The sequence below is a fragment of the Bufo gargarizans genome, chromosome 3 (genome assembly GCF_014858855.1).
Source record: "Bufo gargarizans isolate SCDJY-AF-19 chromosome 3, ASM1485885v1, whole genome shotgun sequence".
NCBI classification, from domain to species: Eukaryota; Metazoa; Chordata; class Amphibia; order Anura; family Bufonidae; genus Bufo; species Bufo gargarizans.
The window spans coordinates 484677019-484694290 of NC_058082.1; the positions used below are offsets into that span (position 1 = coordinate 484677019).

At 44.1% G+C, this 17272-nt stretch overlaps 1 pseudogene; it reads left to right on the forward strand.

The window, feature by feature from the left end:
• The window catches only part of LOC122931696, a 35604-nt pseudogene extending 26587 nt beyond the window's left edge, over positions 1-9017 (forward strand).
• The last annotated feature ends 8255 nt before the right edge of the window (positions 9018-17272 follow it).

Here is a 17272-nt window from a genome sequence, read left to right on the forward strand (position 1 = left end):
GAATTTTGTTTTATCTGCAAATACTGAAAATTTGCTGCAAAAAAACCTCAGCAAGGCCATTAATAAACATATTAAAAAGTACAGGGTTCAATATTGACCCCTGTGGCACCCCACTGGTGACTGTGACCCAGTCTGAAGATGGACCATTAATTCCTCTGAGACAGTTAACCCATGTACACATAGTCTCACCTAGTCCCAGCATTCTTATTTTATGTACCATCCTTCCACAGCATTACCCTGGTACAGTCCAGAACGTATCTCCACATGGAGATAAGATTACCTTGACAGATCCAATCCCTTATGAATCCATGCTTTTCTAACAATCTTCCATGCAGAGGTGAAAGAATGGAATTAGGGCTTGGGGTATGTTCAGTAACTTGCATAGTAATTTGGGGGTTACTACTTGTACATTTTTTCTGGCTAGCCATATAGCTATATAAACAGTTTGAGAGGTCCATCATTTCTAATTGAACCCATAATATGCCTTTAAAGCTTATGTAGTTTGCTGGAAACAGCAGATTTGTCACAGTGAAGTGAATGTAATGGCATTATGTAGGAGGGCGTACTGTGCCCCCCTCCGCTCGCCAGCTGCAGCCCATGATTTGCAGAAACATCAGATTTGTCTATTAAAGGGGCTGTCTAGCCTTTTACACCCATGGCCTATCCCTGAGATATTAGCTGTTCTGTAGTGGCTCCGGCGCTGGGACTAGTAGATATTGCTGGTTACTGCAGCGCTGCTCCAAGTCACTTCAATGGCAGTAGCCAGCTCCATACACTATACAACGGATGGAGCTGTGCAGTTCTCATGCCAATATCCAGTCACAGAGCTACTCCTGAACAGCTGTGGGTCCCCCACCAATCCGATAATGATGACCTACCCTGATGACACTGGGCAACATATGGGTTGATGTTATTGAGGTAAGAATTTTTCCATAACATACGAGATTGAGCGAAGTTTAGAAAACTTAATTTCACAAAGAAATTCGCTTCATGATGAATTGCTTTGTCACTTAACTAGTTCCCTTGTGAATAGCAGGCGCATTGACGGGGAACGACAATTGTGACGCCCCCATCATTGAATACCGCAGATGCCGGGTTCATCACTGATCGCGGCATCTGAAAACGAAAATTGGGGCTTTCAGGGCTTAATCAGTGGAAAAGAAAAATCATACTCGCCTCATCCATTTAAATGCGAAGAGGCCGCCGTGGCCATCTTGATTGAAGACCTTGCACGAAATCTCACGTGGCATATGATTACATTATAATGCTGGCCGGCATGGTGACGTCATAAGTCATCGCGCATGAGATTTCGAGGCGAGCATGATTTTATTTATTTTTTTACCACCATTTCAGGGAAAATTGATTCGTTACCATGAAGCACAAGGAAATTCGGCTTTGCAGCAAATTGAATTTTCCCTGAAATTCGTATCAAAGTTCACTTCACTTCATCACTATTTGGGATGCTTGTAACATAATGCCTTTTTTTTTTGCAACAGGCACGTAAAGTATCAAATGAAATTGTTAAATTATCTACGAAATCATTGAAACTGGATGACGGTCGATCTCTTATGTTCATGCAATGGGGTCAGTTTTTGGATCATGACCTTGACCTCTCTGTTGCTACACCAACAACTTCATCGTTTTTGCAAAATGTGAATTGTGCTAAGAGCTGCGTCAACACATACCCTTGTTTCCCTTTAATGGTAAGACTTTTTTCATTGACGTATTCACATATCAATGCTCTGGTTATTTTACTGAGGAAATTGTAAGATTAGAATATAAACATATTTCAGATTTTAACATATATCTGTCTTTTTGTGCTGGACATTTTTCAAAAAGTGACAAGTTTTTCATGTTTGACACGGACCCCATACACTCTCATCAGAGCCAGCGGGTCTGGACCCCCCCTAGAACAACCAGCCCAAATTTTATTTTTTTTATCCTTCAGGTCCGCCCTGCCGATCACCACAGGCGGCGCGGCCATGGATGTAATTGCGAGCATTTGCGGCGGCGGCGGTGGTGGCGGTGGGAGGTTGGGGGCAGGGGAGCACCCAGGAATTTTGTCTAGGGGGGGTCCGAAAGGCAAAAGAATGTGGCATGTGTAGTGCGCTGTGCTAATTAAATATTTCAAAGCCCCCTTTATATTTAAAACTGCAGGGACGGGGTGTAGTGTGTTGCGCTGATTCTTTTACTTGCCGATTCTAAAAGCTCCGTTATTAAAAGCCCCTCCTACATATAATAGGCCACTCCCAACAAACACTGTACAGCTGACATTCTATAGTTGCGGCCTGTCTCTACACATCATACGGAGAGGGGAGGTCTGTCCTGGCTGCACTGCCTGCTTCACATCATACAATAGACAGCAGGCTACAGCCAGGAAGCTCCTCCGCTCTCCTCCCTCCCCAGATCCTGCTCAAGGCCTGTGGTTCCCCCCACTATCTGCCTGCTGCCCCCTTTGGTTGTCCTCACCCAGCTCTGAATCCTCCTTCTGAAAATGGCAGGGGGAGGAGCCGGAGCATCTCCTCTCCTACATAGCGCCCCATACCTCTTACATCCAGTGATGTCACCTTTGTTGTAGACGTTCTCTTTCCTCATCTTCTTCATTCAGACCAGACCGCCATGATGATTTTTCAGCCATCTCCCGTCTCTGCAGAGATTAACAAACAGACATTAGTTTCCCACATTTCCATCATCTTCACATCTTCTGAACACCCTTTCCTGCCACCCCCAATACTATGCCCGCTGTGCCCCCAATACTATACTGCAGAAACAGTCCCCCTGGAAATACTACTACCACACAGATAGTGCCCCCTTCAACAATTATTGGCACACAGTGCTCTAAAAAAATAACTGCGCCCAGACACTAATAGTATAAAGATAATGTCCCCCAAAAAGTATTGTGCTAAGCTGATAGCGTGGCAGGGTGCCCCCAAAGTAACAGGGCTCCCCAAAATAGAAATAATTCTCTGCCAGAGCACACTTAGGCTGAGTTCACACCAGCGTTCAGCCTTTCCGTTCTCCTGCTCCGTTATAGGAGCAGGAGAACGGAAAGGACGGATTGGGCACATAACTGAGACGAGCGGAGCCTACGGACCCCATAGACTATAATGGGGTCCGTTAGGTTTACGCTCAGAAAATGATTTTGGAGCGGAGACAAAAGTCCTGCATGCAGTACTTTTGTCTCCGCTCCAAAATAATTTTCTGAGCATAAACCTAACGGACCCCATTATAGTCTATGGGGTCCGTAGGCTCCGCTCGTCTCAGTTATGTGCCCAATCCGTCCTTTCCGTTCTCCTGCTCCTATAACAGAGCAGGAGAACGGAAAGGCTGAACGCTGGTGTGAACTCAGCCTTAGTAGTAATAATGCCCCTATAGCGCCCATACTAGTAATCATGTTCCTCATAGCCCCCCAGTATTAGCAAAGCTCCGCATAATACCTCCTAGTACTAATAATTCTCCCTACAATATGACAGTACATGAAATACCCCCGCTTAGTGCCCGCTGTTGAGCTAATGTCCCCATAATGTATGCCAGTATAAAATACCCCTATATAGTGCCCCAGTAAATGCCCTCATAGTGCTCCTCTCCCCCTTCCCCATAGTGTCCCCCATAATATGCCAGTAAAAAAATGCCCCTTCTAAGTGCCACCATATGCCCAAATAGTGCTCCTCTCCCCCATAGTGCCTACCATAATGTGCCAGTAAAAAAATGCCCCCTTAGTGCCACCAGAAGCCATAATGCCCCCATGATGTGCCAATAAGAATAAAGGCCCCTTTAGAGCACCCACTTCCCCTTAGTGCCCTCAAATAATGCCCCTATAGTGCCACCAGATGCCCCATAGTGCCATTCTCCCCTATAGTGCCCCCATAATGTGTCAATAAAAAAAAGCCCCTTTAGACCCCCCAGATGCCCCCATAGTGCTCCTCTCCCCCATGGTGCCGCCCCATATTGTGCCAGTAAAAAATGCTGCTTCAAAGTGCCACCATATGCCCCAATAGTTCTTCACTCCTCCATAGTTCCGCCCTCCCCTATAGTGCCTCCCATAATGTGCCAGTAAAAAATGCCCCCTTAGTGCCACCAGATGCCATAATGCCCCATGTGCCAATAAGAAAAAAAGGCCCCTTTAGAACCCCCACTTCCCCATAGTGCCCCCGAATAATGCCCCTATAGTGCCACCAGATGCCCCATAGTGCCGTTCTCCCCTATAGTGCCCCCCATAATGTGTAAAAAAAAAAGCCCCTTTAGAGCCCCCATAGTGCTCCTCTCCCCCATGGTGCCCCCCATAATGTGCCAAAAAAAAGTGCCACCCAAAAAAAAGTACCACCAGATGCCCCATAGTTCCGTTCTCTTTTAGTGCCCCCATAGTGACAGCTCCCCCCCTCCAAAAAATAAAATAAAAAATACACCGATACTTACCTCCATCAGCAGCAATGCGATGCAGGCCTCTTCCGGCCTGTGTCCCTGCTGTGTGCTGCCCGGCTTAGGCGGCGCGATGATGACGTCATTGCGCCACCAGAGCCGGCCTCTGATAGGCTGCAGGCATTAGTGCCTGCGGCCTATCAGAAGAACAGGGGAGGGACACACCTCTCCCTCCCCTGCCGCAGCACAGGCATCTGTATCCCTGTCCTAAGGACAGTGATACAGATGCATTAGATATGGAGATGAGCGCTTCCACAATGGAAGCGCTCATCTCCTACGGCCCCCATCTGTGTACTGCCATATAGACAGCAATGCATCTAAAGGTAATAGCTCCATAATGTGTCATCAGATTTGTATGGAATCTGACAGAATGAATTCTCTGTTTGCCTCCATACGTTTCTGCGGGTACAGTAAAGGCCACATGCAGTTTGAATAGGAATCCTATGCATGAAGCCTTAGCTTCTAAGATGCAATTTGTCAGCATGTTTAATCAATATAATAAAATCAATATTTAAAAAATTCCATCAATTTGTTATAAAAGTATTTCTACATTGACTATTTTTCATCTGTTTCTTATATTTCCAGATTCCACCAACCGACCCTCGATATGTCAATGGCAGTGAATGTATATCTATGATTCGCACTGCATCAGTGTGCAGTCTGATAAGTCCTGTGCGTGAGCAGATCAATGGCCTGACTTCATTCATTGATGGAAGCCAGGTGTATGGAAGTGTCCAGAATCTCGCCACCTTGCTTCGAAATAACACAAACCAACTGGGTCTTTTGGCTGTTAATCAGAACTTCACCGACAATGGATTTTCCTACCTGCCTTTTAGTGGGAATGGACCTGACCAATGTTCTAGGACCAACCTAACATTGGGAGTACCGTGTTTTGTGGCAGGTGAGTTTATAAAAGTTTTTTTTGTAGTGCTTGTGGCATTTCTAAGTGTACCCAGGCTTGGACTGGCCCACAGGGCTACAGATGAATCCCCGATGGGCCCCTGAGCAAGGTGGGCCCCTAGTCTCCCACGCCCTGCACAAGTGGCACATAACACAGTAGACTTACTGCACTACATTCATATTTTTAATATACAGCACCTTAACCAGCCTATGTTCATATAAAAAACTTGATAGATTATTAAAGAAACTCCCCAGTTTATTATTATAGACATGATCAGAGATGAGATTCCTTCTAGGTACAGAGGAAAGTTGCCAGTGTCTTCTTCTCCCCAGGACCTACCTTCTCAAAGTTGCTGCAGGGAACCCCATATTCAATCATCTGGTGGCATCTTGCTGCTGTGTGAGCAGGTAATATTTAAATGTATCCGTACGGAGGGCCCCAAAATAAATTGTACTAGTGGGCCCTAAGCACCCCAGTCTGACACGGAGTGTACCTATATGAAAAATGGCAGTCGTTGCTTATGCAGCTGTAGATGTTGTAGGAAGACGCAAGGGGCTGTCATTGACGGAAGGAATGTGTCATCGAGGTTCCTGGCCTCGGTGGGGTAAGAGCCGGTAATTTCAAGGGTCAGCGGAAGCTAGTGTTTATTGACACTGTTTGCTGTTAGTATGGCTGTAAAGCCGATCTGGGCCAGCTCTTACTGGGAGTAGCCAAAGTGCTGGGTGGGTGGCTGCTCCCCACGTTCCAGGCCGGGTCTTTACTGTCCTATATCAAACCCGGCCAGCAGTCTCAGCTGGGTGTGGATTACTCCTCTCTGACAGTGGAGCGCTGTCAGTCTCTGTGTGTTTGGGAACATAGAACTTGTGCTGTGCTAAAGGCCTGAGAGATGCCTACTGGGAAACAGGCCCTAAAGCCTGCTGTGGACTGCGGGTGGAAAAACTGCTGACCAGGTAAAGGCTTTTATTCTGTGGACTTTTTATGGTGCGGACAAACACCAGGACTGCAAACCGTTACTTTTTGTTTTTCCTTATGTGTGAATAATACACTGAACTGTTTAAGTTAAAGACTTTGTGGTTGCCTCTGTACTGCGTCCGCTAGCCTGTCTACCAGAGCAAATCCCCACAATGTATATTTTATGTAGTGCAGGCAGAACTGTATTGTGTTTAACCAGAGTTTTCGGGTTGTGTAAAACTACCCTTTATACCTTTTAAATATGCAAACTATAAGCCACTCAGAGGCCCCCCTCTTCAGTGCCCCCTCTCCCCTCACAGTATGCAGTCTCACACCACAAAGAGAGAGAGAGAGATGCTGCAGCACCTTTCTCCTCTCCATTCCTCCCTGTCTCCATGTTATTCTGTTTATGGGTGTTAGGTTGTTGTTTTGAGGGTTTGGTCCTGATGGAACATTGTGGTCCCATCGCTGCAGTTCTAGAACTAGTGACTGTGCCCGGCTCTGCCCCTGAACATTAAAGTGAATAGAGATGAGCTCAGGATAAGCTGCAGTACCACAGCCACACCATCTGTACAGATGTGCCACTGTGTCTGAAGCAATAGTCCTAAGAGTCCGACTCCCACTATCCTGAGAACAGGTCATCAATGTCCTCCCCATATATCTGGTGACATTTCTTCATCTTCCCTTTTCAGGGGATAGCCGTTCTAACGAGCAACCCATGCTGACGACATTCCACACACTTTTCTTGAGAGAGCACAACCGCATTGCCACACAGTTGCGCAAGTTAAACCCACGCTGGTCAGGAGAGACACTATACCAAGAAACCCGCAAGATAATAGGAGCAGTCCTGCAGGTGCAGTATGATTTTTGAGTATTATACCATAATAGTACATTGCCAGAGAATTTTCCTTTTACTAAAGCATATTTTTTTTAAACAGAAAATAGCATATAAAGATTGGCTGCCTCTACTATTGGGCGATGAGATGTCAAAAGTTCTACCTCCTTATACATGTTATGACGAAGATGAGGACCCAAGATTATCAAATGTCTTCACTATTGCCTTCAGAATGGGTCACACGATGGTACAGCCATTCATTTACAGATTGGCAAAGGATTTCTCTCCATACAGCCCCGAGCCAGTTGTCCCACTTCATGAAACATTTTTCGCTCCGTGGAGAATAGTGAGACAAGGTAACTTCTACTTCTCTATTAATTATTTTTCCTATCATGACCTATTTCTGTCATTTTGCATACTATGTAGAATTTATAGTATTAGTATAGTGCAACATAGTACAGTATATGCAATCCTTTTAGGCTTACTCTGCTTTTCTGACAACCCTATATTACGCCCGCAGGTGGAGTTGAACCTTTACTCAGGGGTACGATGGTCAATAAAGCGAAACTGAACCGCCAGGATCAGATAATGGTTGATGACTTGAGGGAACGTCTTTTTCCAGTGGTCAATTTCATTGGCCGTGATCTAGCGTCTTTTAACATACAACGGGGTAGAGACCATGGCTTACCAGGTAGGTGGGAACACATTAGCCCCTTACCCCTTATGTCCACACATAGAGAAAAAAATGCAGTCTTTTTGATTAAATTGATCTTTTTCAATTACTATTTAAAAACAGTCAGTAAATAAACTGGACACACAATCCCATAATATTCCTCTGATGGTAGTGAAGTAATTCTACATTTCTTTACCTCCTAGGATACAATGCTTGGAGAAGGTTCTGTAATCTTTCTGCACCACGTGATGTCGATGAATTAGCCGCTGTGCTGAATAATCGGGAAGTTGCCAAAAAGCTCATTGATTTGTATGGAACTCCGGACAATATTGACATCTGGGTTGGTGGCGTCTCTGAGCCCTTAGTTCCCAATGGAAGAACTGGGCCGTTGCTATCTTGTTTGATTGGAAACCAGTTTCGTAGGGCTAGAAATGGAGATAGGTATGTGCCAATTATTAATACAACATGAAAATATATAAGTTTCTGTTTGAAAAAAAACCCACACAAGAATAAATGATCAGGTTCCAAAATAAATATTCATATAGTAATTGTTGTGCATATAGCAGGCAAGTGTCTAACTGTGAAGCAGTTAGGGTACATTCACAAGCAGCAGATTTGTTGCAGTCTTCCCCATTCACCTGAATCGCAGAACATCATGTGCTTGACACAAAGAAAACTCCATTCAGATGAGTGGAACTGATTTTCATTGGCAGAAATCTCTGCAACAAATCTGCCATGTATAAGTCTACCCAATATTTTTATTTTACTTAGTAGTTAAGATCATATAGGTTTATGTGGGTCTGACTCTCTGCACCCCCACTGGTCAGCTGTATAAAGGGTCTGCAGTGATTGTGTCACAACCTGTTAATTGTTTACATGGGTCTGCCACCCTGCCTGTGGTAGGATATTGCGACTTCTTCCCCTTGACATGAATGACTGTATCCACTGTGTGCCTGTAAACTAAGCCATGCAAACAATAATGTTGACATCAGCTCTTGGTCAAATATCTCAGCCACTGAATCTCTCTATACCTTTCTAGGTTTTTTTATGAAAATCCTTCAGTATTCAGCCTAAAACAAAAAAAATCAATATCGGAAGTGACACTGGCACATATCATATGTGCTAATACCAATATTAAACAAGTTCCTAAAAAGGTCTTTTTGGCCAATGAGTTCCCAGCAGATTTCATTGACTGTTGCAAATTCCCAACAATGGACCTGAGTCCTTGGAAAGCTTAGATCACTGATGGTAAGTACACGCTAATACAACAATAAGACTAAAAAAATATAATAAAATAAATGATATGAGCAGGAGACGGCCATTTATTTAGGATGACTCTTAATGGATTCAATAATGATCCAACGTATAGATTATAGATACAGACACTGTGCTGATTCAATAGGTGCGGGTCCAAATCATGTCAGAATACTACATAGTACATGTTAAGAATGATATAATGTTATGGATCATACCTCATGGCATGCTTAAAACTGTGAATATTTGGCATTCATCTGGGTGTCCAGGGTAGTGCATTCAAGAGAATAGGGGCAGCACAATATTAGAAACTGGATTCAATGGTTTTCATGATGTCTTATGTCATTGGAAAGAACATATAGCATGGTTATGGAGAGGAGGGAAGAGATGTTTGAAGGTGCAGCATTGTGGAGAACATTAGGGTTGTGAGTTAGAACTTTGCATTCAATTCTAAAGAAAGTGATCAACCAATGTAGTAGTTGGCACAGGGTTGGATGTAGTCTTATAGCGTTTGGCCAGAAAGATAAACTCGGTTGCTCCATTCAGGATAGATTACAGAGGGGGAAGTTTGGTGAGGGGAAAACCTATCAGCAATGATTAGCAGTTCTTGAAGAGCTGGTATATTTCACTGTATATGTATCATAATTAGTGATTAGCAAACTTACGGCAATTTGTGTCCAATTTGACCAAATTGGGCATTCAATTTGAACCCGAATCGATTCAACCAGAATTGAAAGTGCTTCAGTTGTGATGAAAAGCTATGTCTTTTCAAAGTTAGATTCAAATTTGATTCTATAGAATTGATTTACTCATCTTTAATCACAATCAGTTTCTATAACTGTATTTTATATTTATCTGTATTCGTCTTCATTACAGATACAATAATCCCATGGAAACCTCCAAGATGCAAAAATGAAGTCCCTTGAACTCCTGCGCTGATCTTCTGTACAAATATATTTACTGTTGTTTATTCTGCAGCTGTAATGATGTCCCCTCTACAACATTTCACTTAGATTTTTACATTTTCATTCTTAAAATGTAAGATTAAATGTCCATCAGGGCTGGTATACTTACTTATTAGAACACAAAGCTTGGTACACCTTTGATAAATGCTACCAGTGTTAGCGCTCATTCACACGACCAATGGATGTTTTGCGGTCCACAAATTGCGGATCCGCAAAACACCGATAACAGCCACATGTATTCTGCATTTTGCGGAACAGAATGTCCGTCACCCAATTAGGAAAGTTCTATCCTTGTCCGTAATGCGGACAATAATAGTTCTATTTTTTGCAGACATACAGACGCAGAATGCACATGGAGTAATTTCCGTTTTTTTAGCGGCCCCATTGAAGTAAATGGCTCCACATATAAAAAATAAGTTTGTGTGCATGAGCCCTTATACTGAAGCTAGCCAAATGCATAAGACAATGATCGGCAGTGAGACCGCTAATCCTACAAGCAAGATGAGGGACTACACTGCCCGGTCAGAGAGACTGTTTAAAAAACAAAAAAACGACCCACTGTGGCTTGTGCAAAGTGACAATTGATGAATTGACTGAAATTGCTATGGGCAACTAAGCCAGTTTTCCGTCACACCAGTTTTGATAAGTCGCCCCTCTGTGATTGACCCTGTAGGTCTCTTTCACACAGCATTATTGTTTTGCATTAGTGTTTATAAGACAAAACTACTTATGGTTCCAGTACACAGATCTTTCTAAGATACTTTTTCTTTGTTTCGAGCATTTGTCCAGGATAAGCCATCAAAACAGATATCCTGGAGAACCCCTTTAATTTCTATTTCTGGTTTTGGCTTACACATACCTGTCCTCTCTGTTGTCCAAGGTGGAATTTGCCACTTACACAAAATATTTATTTTTTCTGTTTATCAGATCAGTATCCGTACACATTATTGCAGTCATGATTTGCACTTTTATCTGGTTACATGGCCGTTTAATTGTACTGTATATTACAAAAAAACGGATTTACTGAATAAATCTCTTATAGTATGGCCACATATGGCAGATTTTTCCATAGCGGAATTTCTGTGCAGATTTTGTCACACTTGTGCTGAAAAGTCCAAGATTACTCTACATCACACTCCACTTACATGAAGATTTGTTGCAGATTGCTGTGGATTTCACTCTCTGCAGTGTGCAAAAAATGTAATCCAAGGTGAACACCGCAGCATTAATTGACATGCTGCAAATTTTAAGGTGATTCTCCAGTTTAAGGGTCCATTCACACGTCCGTTGTTTCTTTCCTGATCTGTTCCGTTTTTTTGCGGAACAGATCTGGACCAGTTCTGTACCCATTCATTTTCAATGGGTCCTGAAAAAAAATCAGACATTGAGCTGTCCGATTTTTTTCAGGACCCATTGAAAATGAATGGGTACAGAACTGGTCCAGATCTGTTCCGCAAAAAACGGAACAGATCAGGAAAGAAACAACAGACGTGTGAATGGACCCTAATTATTATTTTTAATCTTCATTCTGTACGCGAAAAAAAAAAAACTGCATATTTTTTGCACCAGGTGCCTGTTTTTCATGCCTTGGCATTCCGTCCCTTGTTATTTGCATCATTTCATCTGAGCAGGATGTTTACATGCAGAACTTCCTGTTAGGTGAAACAATTACAAACATCAGAGAGCAAAGCATGCTGGGTTTGGTTAGCTGAGGAAAACAGGAAGTTCTGCATGTAAACATTCTGTCCAGATGAACTTATGCTGAAAGCAAGGAAAGCACAGACATGAAAAACAGGTACTTGAGGCAAAAATATAAAGTGTTTGGAGTACTGAATAGAGATGATTACATATGTACCACAGGTCAATTTTTGCTGGGGACTGTTTCTGCAGGATGTGGCTGAGATTTTTTTTAAAATCTCATTTACTTTGTTGCTATTATAATAATATAAATCTGCAGTGTATCCCCAAGTGTGAACATGCTCAGATGTTTTATTAAGTTTATAATGGTTATACCATTATCTTAAATGTATATTTTATGAAAACCAATTATTAAATATTATGAATACATTTTATATTCAGTATGTGGTCTGTATTTTTTTATCTTTTGAAAGAAACCAGCAGTTTGAGCAATGTCTAAAAAAATTAATGCTTGTAATGTTATGTAAGCATGCAGTAACGTAATAAGTATTAGACCCCATTCTAACAACCGCATTTTTGGTCCACATTTTTTTGGATTGGATGCAGACTAGAGTTGAGCGAACACCTGGATGTTCGGGTTCGAGAAGTTCGGCCGAACATCCCGGAAATGTTCGGGTTCGGGATCCGAACCCGATCCGAACTTCGTCCCGAACCCGAACCCCATTGAAGTCAATGGGGACCCGAACTTTTCGGCACTAAAAAGGCTGTAAAACAGCCCAGGAAAGAGCTAGAGGGCTGCAAAAGGCAGCAACATGTAGGTAAATCCCCTGCAAACAAATGTGGATAGGGAAATGAATTAAAATAAAAATTAAATAAATAAAAATTAACCAAAATCAATTGGAGAGAGGTTCCATAGCAGAGAATGAGGCTTCACGTCAGCCACCACTGCAACAGTCCATTGGCATATATTTAGGCCCAGCACCCAGGCAGAGGAGAGAGGTCCCGTAACAGACAATCTGGCTTCATGTCAGCAGAGAATCAGTCTGCATGTCATAGCAGAGAATCAGGCTTCACGTCACCCACCACTGCAACAGTCCATTGTCATAAATTTAGGCCCAGCACTAGTGTTGAGCGGCATGTCCCATATTCGAATTCGCGAAATTTTGTGAATATTCGAAAGAATATTCGTAAAATATTCGCGATTATTCAAATTCGTTATTATTTCGCATATGCGATAATTCGAATTTTCGCATCGCATAATACATATATTTATGCAAAATTCACATGTGCGCTAATGAAATCGCCTTACGAAGATTCGCAACTCAATTCAATCACTAATGTATGAATGCAATGCCCTTTGCCTCTGTTCTGGGACAAGTGTAGATATTCGCATGTGCGCTAATAAAATCGCCTTACGAAGATTCGCACCTCAATCACTTTCTAGGGAATGTGAGACTTTTGGGAATCAATCGAGATACAGTGGGGGGTGATGACAGTAGTTGACAGAGTACAGATCAATGTAATCTGTAAGGTGGAAAGTAAAATAAAAAATACGAATTTTCGTTAATCGAATTTTACGAAGTTCTACGTATTCGCGAATATGGTGCTATACTATATGAATGCACAGGCCTTTGCCTCTCTGTTCTGGGGACAAGTGTAGATATTTGCATTTGCGTTAATAAAATCGCCTTACGAAGATTCGCAGCTCAATTCAATCACTAATGTATGAATGCAAAGCCCTTTGCCTCTGTTCTGGGACAAGTGTAGATATTCGCATGTGCGCTAATAAAATCGCCTTACGAAGATTCGCAACTCAATTCACTAATGTATGAATGCAAAGCCCTTTGCCTCTGTTCTGGGACGTGCCGATATTCGCATGTGCGCTAATAAAATCGCCTTACGAAGATTCGCGCCTCAATCACTTTCTAGGCAATGTGAGTAAGATCTGAGCTGTTGGACCTTTGGGAAACAATCAATTATATGTGTACTGTAATTTTGTGGGGGGGGGGGGAAAAAACAAAAAACGAATATTCGTTTTTACGAATATATAGCACTATATTCGAAATATTCGCGAAATCGCGAAGTTGCGATATTCGCGAAAAAAATTTGCTTTTCGAATATTCGCGCTCAACACTACCCAGCACCCAGGCAGAGGAGAGAGGTCCCGTAACAGACAATCTGGCTTCATGTCAGCAGAGAATCAGTCTGCATGTCATAGCAGAGAATGAGGCTTCACGTCAGCCACCACTGCAACAGTCCATTGGCATATATTTAGGCCCAGCACCCAGGCAGAGGAGGGAGGTCCCGTAACAGAGAATCTGTCTTCATGTCAGCAGAGAATTAGTCTGCATGTCATAGCAGAGAATGAGGCTTCACGTCAGCCACCACTGCAACAGTCCATTGGCATATATTTAGGCCCAGCACACACACAGGCAGAGGAGAGAGGTCCCGTAACAGAGAATCTGGCTTCATGTCAGCAGAGAATTAGTCTGCATGTCATAGCAGAGAATGAGGCTTCACGTCAGCCACCACTGCAACAGTCCATTGGCATATATTTAGGCCCAGCACACACACAGGCAGAGGAGAGAGGTCCCGTAACAGAGAATCTGGCTTCATGTCAGCAGAGAATCAGTCTGCATGTCATAGCAGAGAATGAGGCTTCACGTCAGCCACCACTGCAACAGTCCATTGGCATATATTTAGGCCCAGCACCCAGGCAGAGGAGGGAGGTCCCGTAACAGAGAATCTGTCTTCATGTCAGCAGAGAATTAGTCTGCATGTCATAGCAGAGAATGAGGCTTCACGTCAGCCACCACTGCAACAGTCCATTGGCATATATTTAGGCCCAGCACACACACAGGCAGAGGAGAGAGGTCCCGTAACAGAGAATCTGGCTTCATGTCAGCAGAGAATCAGTCTGCATGTCATAGCAGAGAATGAGGCTTCACGTCAGCCACCACTGCAACAGTCCATTGGCATATATTTAGGCCCAGCACACACACAGGCAGAGGAGAGAGGTCCCGTAACAGAGGATCTGGCTTCATGTCAGCAGAGAATCAGTCTGCATGTCATAGCAGAGAATGAGGCTTCACGTCAGCCACCACTGCAACAGTCCATTGGCATATATTTAGGCCCAGCACCCAGGCAGAGGAGGGAGGTCCCGTAACAGAGAATCTGTCTTCATGTCAGCAGAGAATTAGTCTGCATGTCATAGCAGAGAATGAGGCTTCACGTCAGCCACCACTGCAACAGTCCATTGGCATATATTTAGGCCCAGCACACACACAGGCAGAGGAGAGAGGTCCCGTAACAGAGAATCTGGCTTCATGTCAGCAGAGAATCAGTCTGCATGTCATAGCAGAGAATGAGGCTTCACGTCAGCCACCACTGCAACAGTCCATTGGCATATATTTAGGCCCAGCACACACACAGGCAGAGGAGAGAGGTCCCGTAACAGAGGAATCTGGCTTCATGTCAGCAGAGAATCAGTCTGCATGTCATAGCAGAGAATGAGGCTTCACGTCAGCCACCACTGCAACAGTCCATTGGCATATATTTAGGCCCAGCACCCAGGCAGAGGAGGGAGGTCCCGTAACAGAGAATCTGTCTTCATGTCAGCAGAGAATTAGTCTGCATGTCATAGCAGAGAATGAGGCTTCACGTCAGCCACCACTGCAACAGTCCATTGGCATATATTTAGGCCCAGCACACACAGGCAGAGGAGAGAGGTCCCGTAACAGAGAATCTGGCTTCATGTCAGCAGAGAATCAGTCTGCATGTCATAGCAGAGAATGAGGCTTCACGTCAGCCACCACTGCAACAGTCCATTGGCATATATTTAGGCCCAGCACACACAGGCAGAGGAGAGAGGTCCCGTAACAGAGGAATCTGGCTTCATGTCAGCAGAGAATCAGTCTGCATGTCATAGCAGAGAATCAGGCTTCACGTCAGCCACCACTGCAACAGTCCATTGTCATAAATTTAGGCCCAGCACCCAGGCAGAGGAGAGAGGTCCCGTAACAGAGAATCTGGCTTCATGTCAGCAGAGAATCAGTCTTCATATCATAGCAGAGAATCAGGCTTCACGTCACCCACCACTGTAAGAGTCAATTGTCATAATTTTAGGCCCAGAACCCAGGCAGAGGAGAAGGTCCCGTAACAGACAATCTGGCTTCATGTCAGCAGAGAATCAGTCTTCATATCATAGCAGAGAATCAGGCTTCACGTCACCCACCACTGTAACGAGTCCATTTTCATAAATTTAGGCCCAGAACCCAGGCAGAGGAGAAAGGTCCCGTAACAGACAATCTGGCTTCATGTCAGCAGAGAATCAGTCTTCATATCATAGCAGAGAATCAGGCTTCACGTCACCCACCACTGTAAGAGTCAATTTTCATAAATTTAGGCCCAGAACCCAGGCAGAGGAGAAAGGTCCCGTAACAGACAATCTGGCTTCATGTCAGCAGAGAATCAGTCTTCATATCATAGCAGAGAATCAGGCTTCACGTCACCCACCACTGTAAGAGTCAATTTTCATAAATTTAGGCCCAGAACCCAGGCAGAGGAGAAGGTCCCGTAACAGACAATCTGGCTTCATGTCAGCAGAGAATCAGTCTTCATATCATAGCAGAGAATCAGGCTTCACGTCACCCACCACTGTAAGAGTCAATTTTCATAAATTTAGGCCCAGAACCCAGGCAGAGGAGAAAGGTCCCGTAACAGACAATCTGGCTTCATGTCAGCAGAGAATCAGTCTTCATATCATAGCAGAGAATCAGGCTTCACGTCACCCACCACTGCAACAGTCCATTGGCATATATTTAGGCCTAGCACACAGGCAGAGCAGAGAGGTCCCGTAACAGACAATCTGGCTTCATGACAGCAGAGAATCAGTCTGCATGTCATAGCAGAGAATCAGGCTTCACGTCAGCCACCACTGCAACAGTCCATTGTCATAAATTTAGGCCCAGCACCCAGGCAGAGGAGAGAGGTCCCGTAACAGAGGATCTGGCTTCATGTCAGCAGAGAATCAGTCTGCATGTCATAGCAGAGAATGAGGCTTCACGTCAGCCACCACTGCAACAGTCCATTGTCATAAATTTAGGCCCAGCACCCAGGCAGAGGAGAGAGGTCCCGTAACAGAGGATCTGGCTTCATGTCAGCAGAGAATCAGTCTGCATGTCATAGCAGAGAATGAGGCTTCACGTCACCCACCACTGCAACAGTCCATTGGCATATATTTAGGCCTAGCACACAGGCAGAGCAGAGAGGTCCCGTAACAGACAATCTGGCTTCATGACAGCAGAGAATCAGTCTGCATGTCATAGCAGAGAATCAGGCTTCACGTCAGCCACCACTGCAACAGTCCATTGGCATATATTTAGGCCTAGCACACAGGCAGAGCAGAGAGGTCCCGTAACAGACAATCTGGCTTCATGTCAGCAGAGAATCAGTCTGCATGTCATAGCAGAGAATGAGGCTTCACGTCAGCCACCACTGCAACAGTCCATTGTCATAAATTTAGGCCCAGCACCCAGGCAGAGGAGAGAGGTCCCGTAACAGACAATCTGGCTTCATGTCAGCAGAGAATTAGTCTGCATGTCATAGCAGAGAATCAGGCTTCATGTCAGCCACCA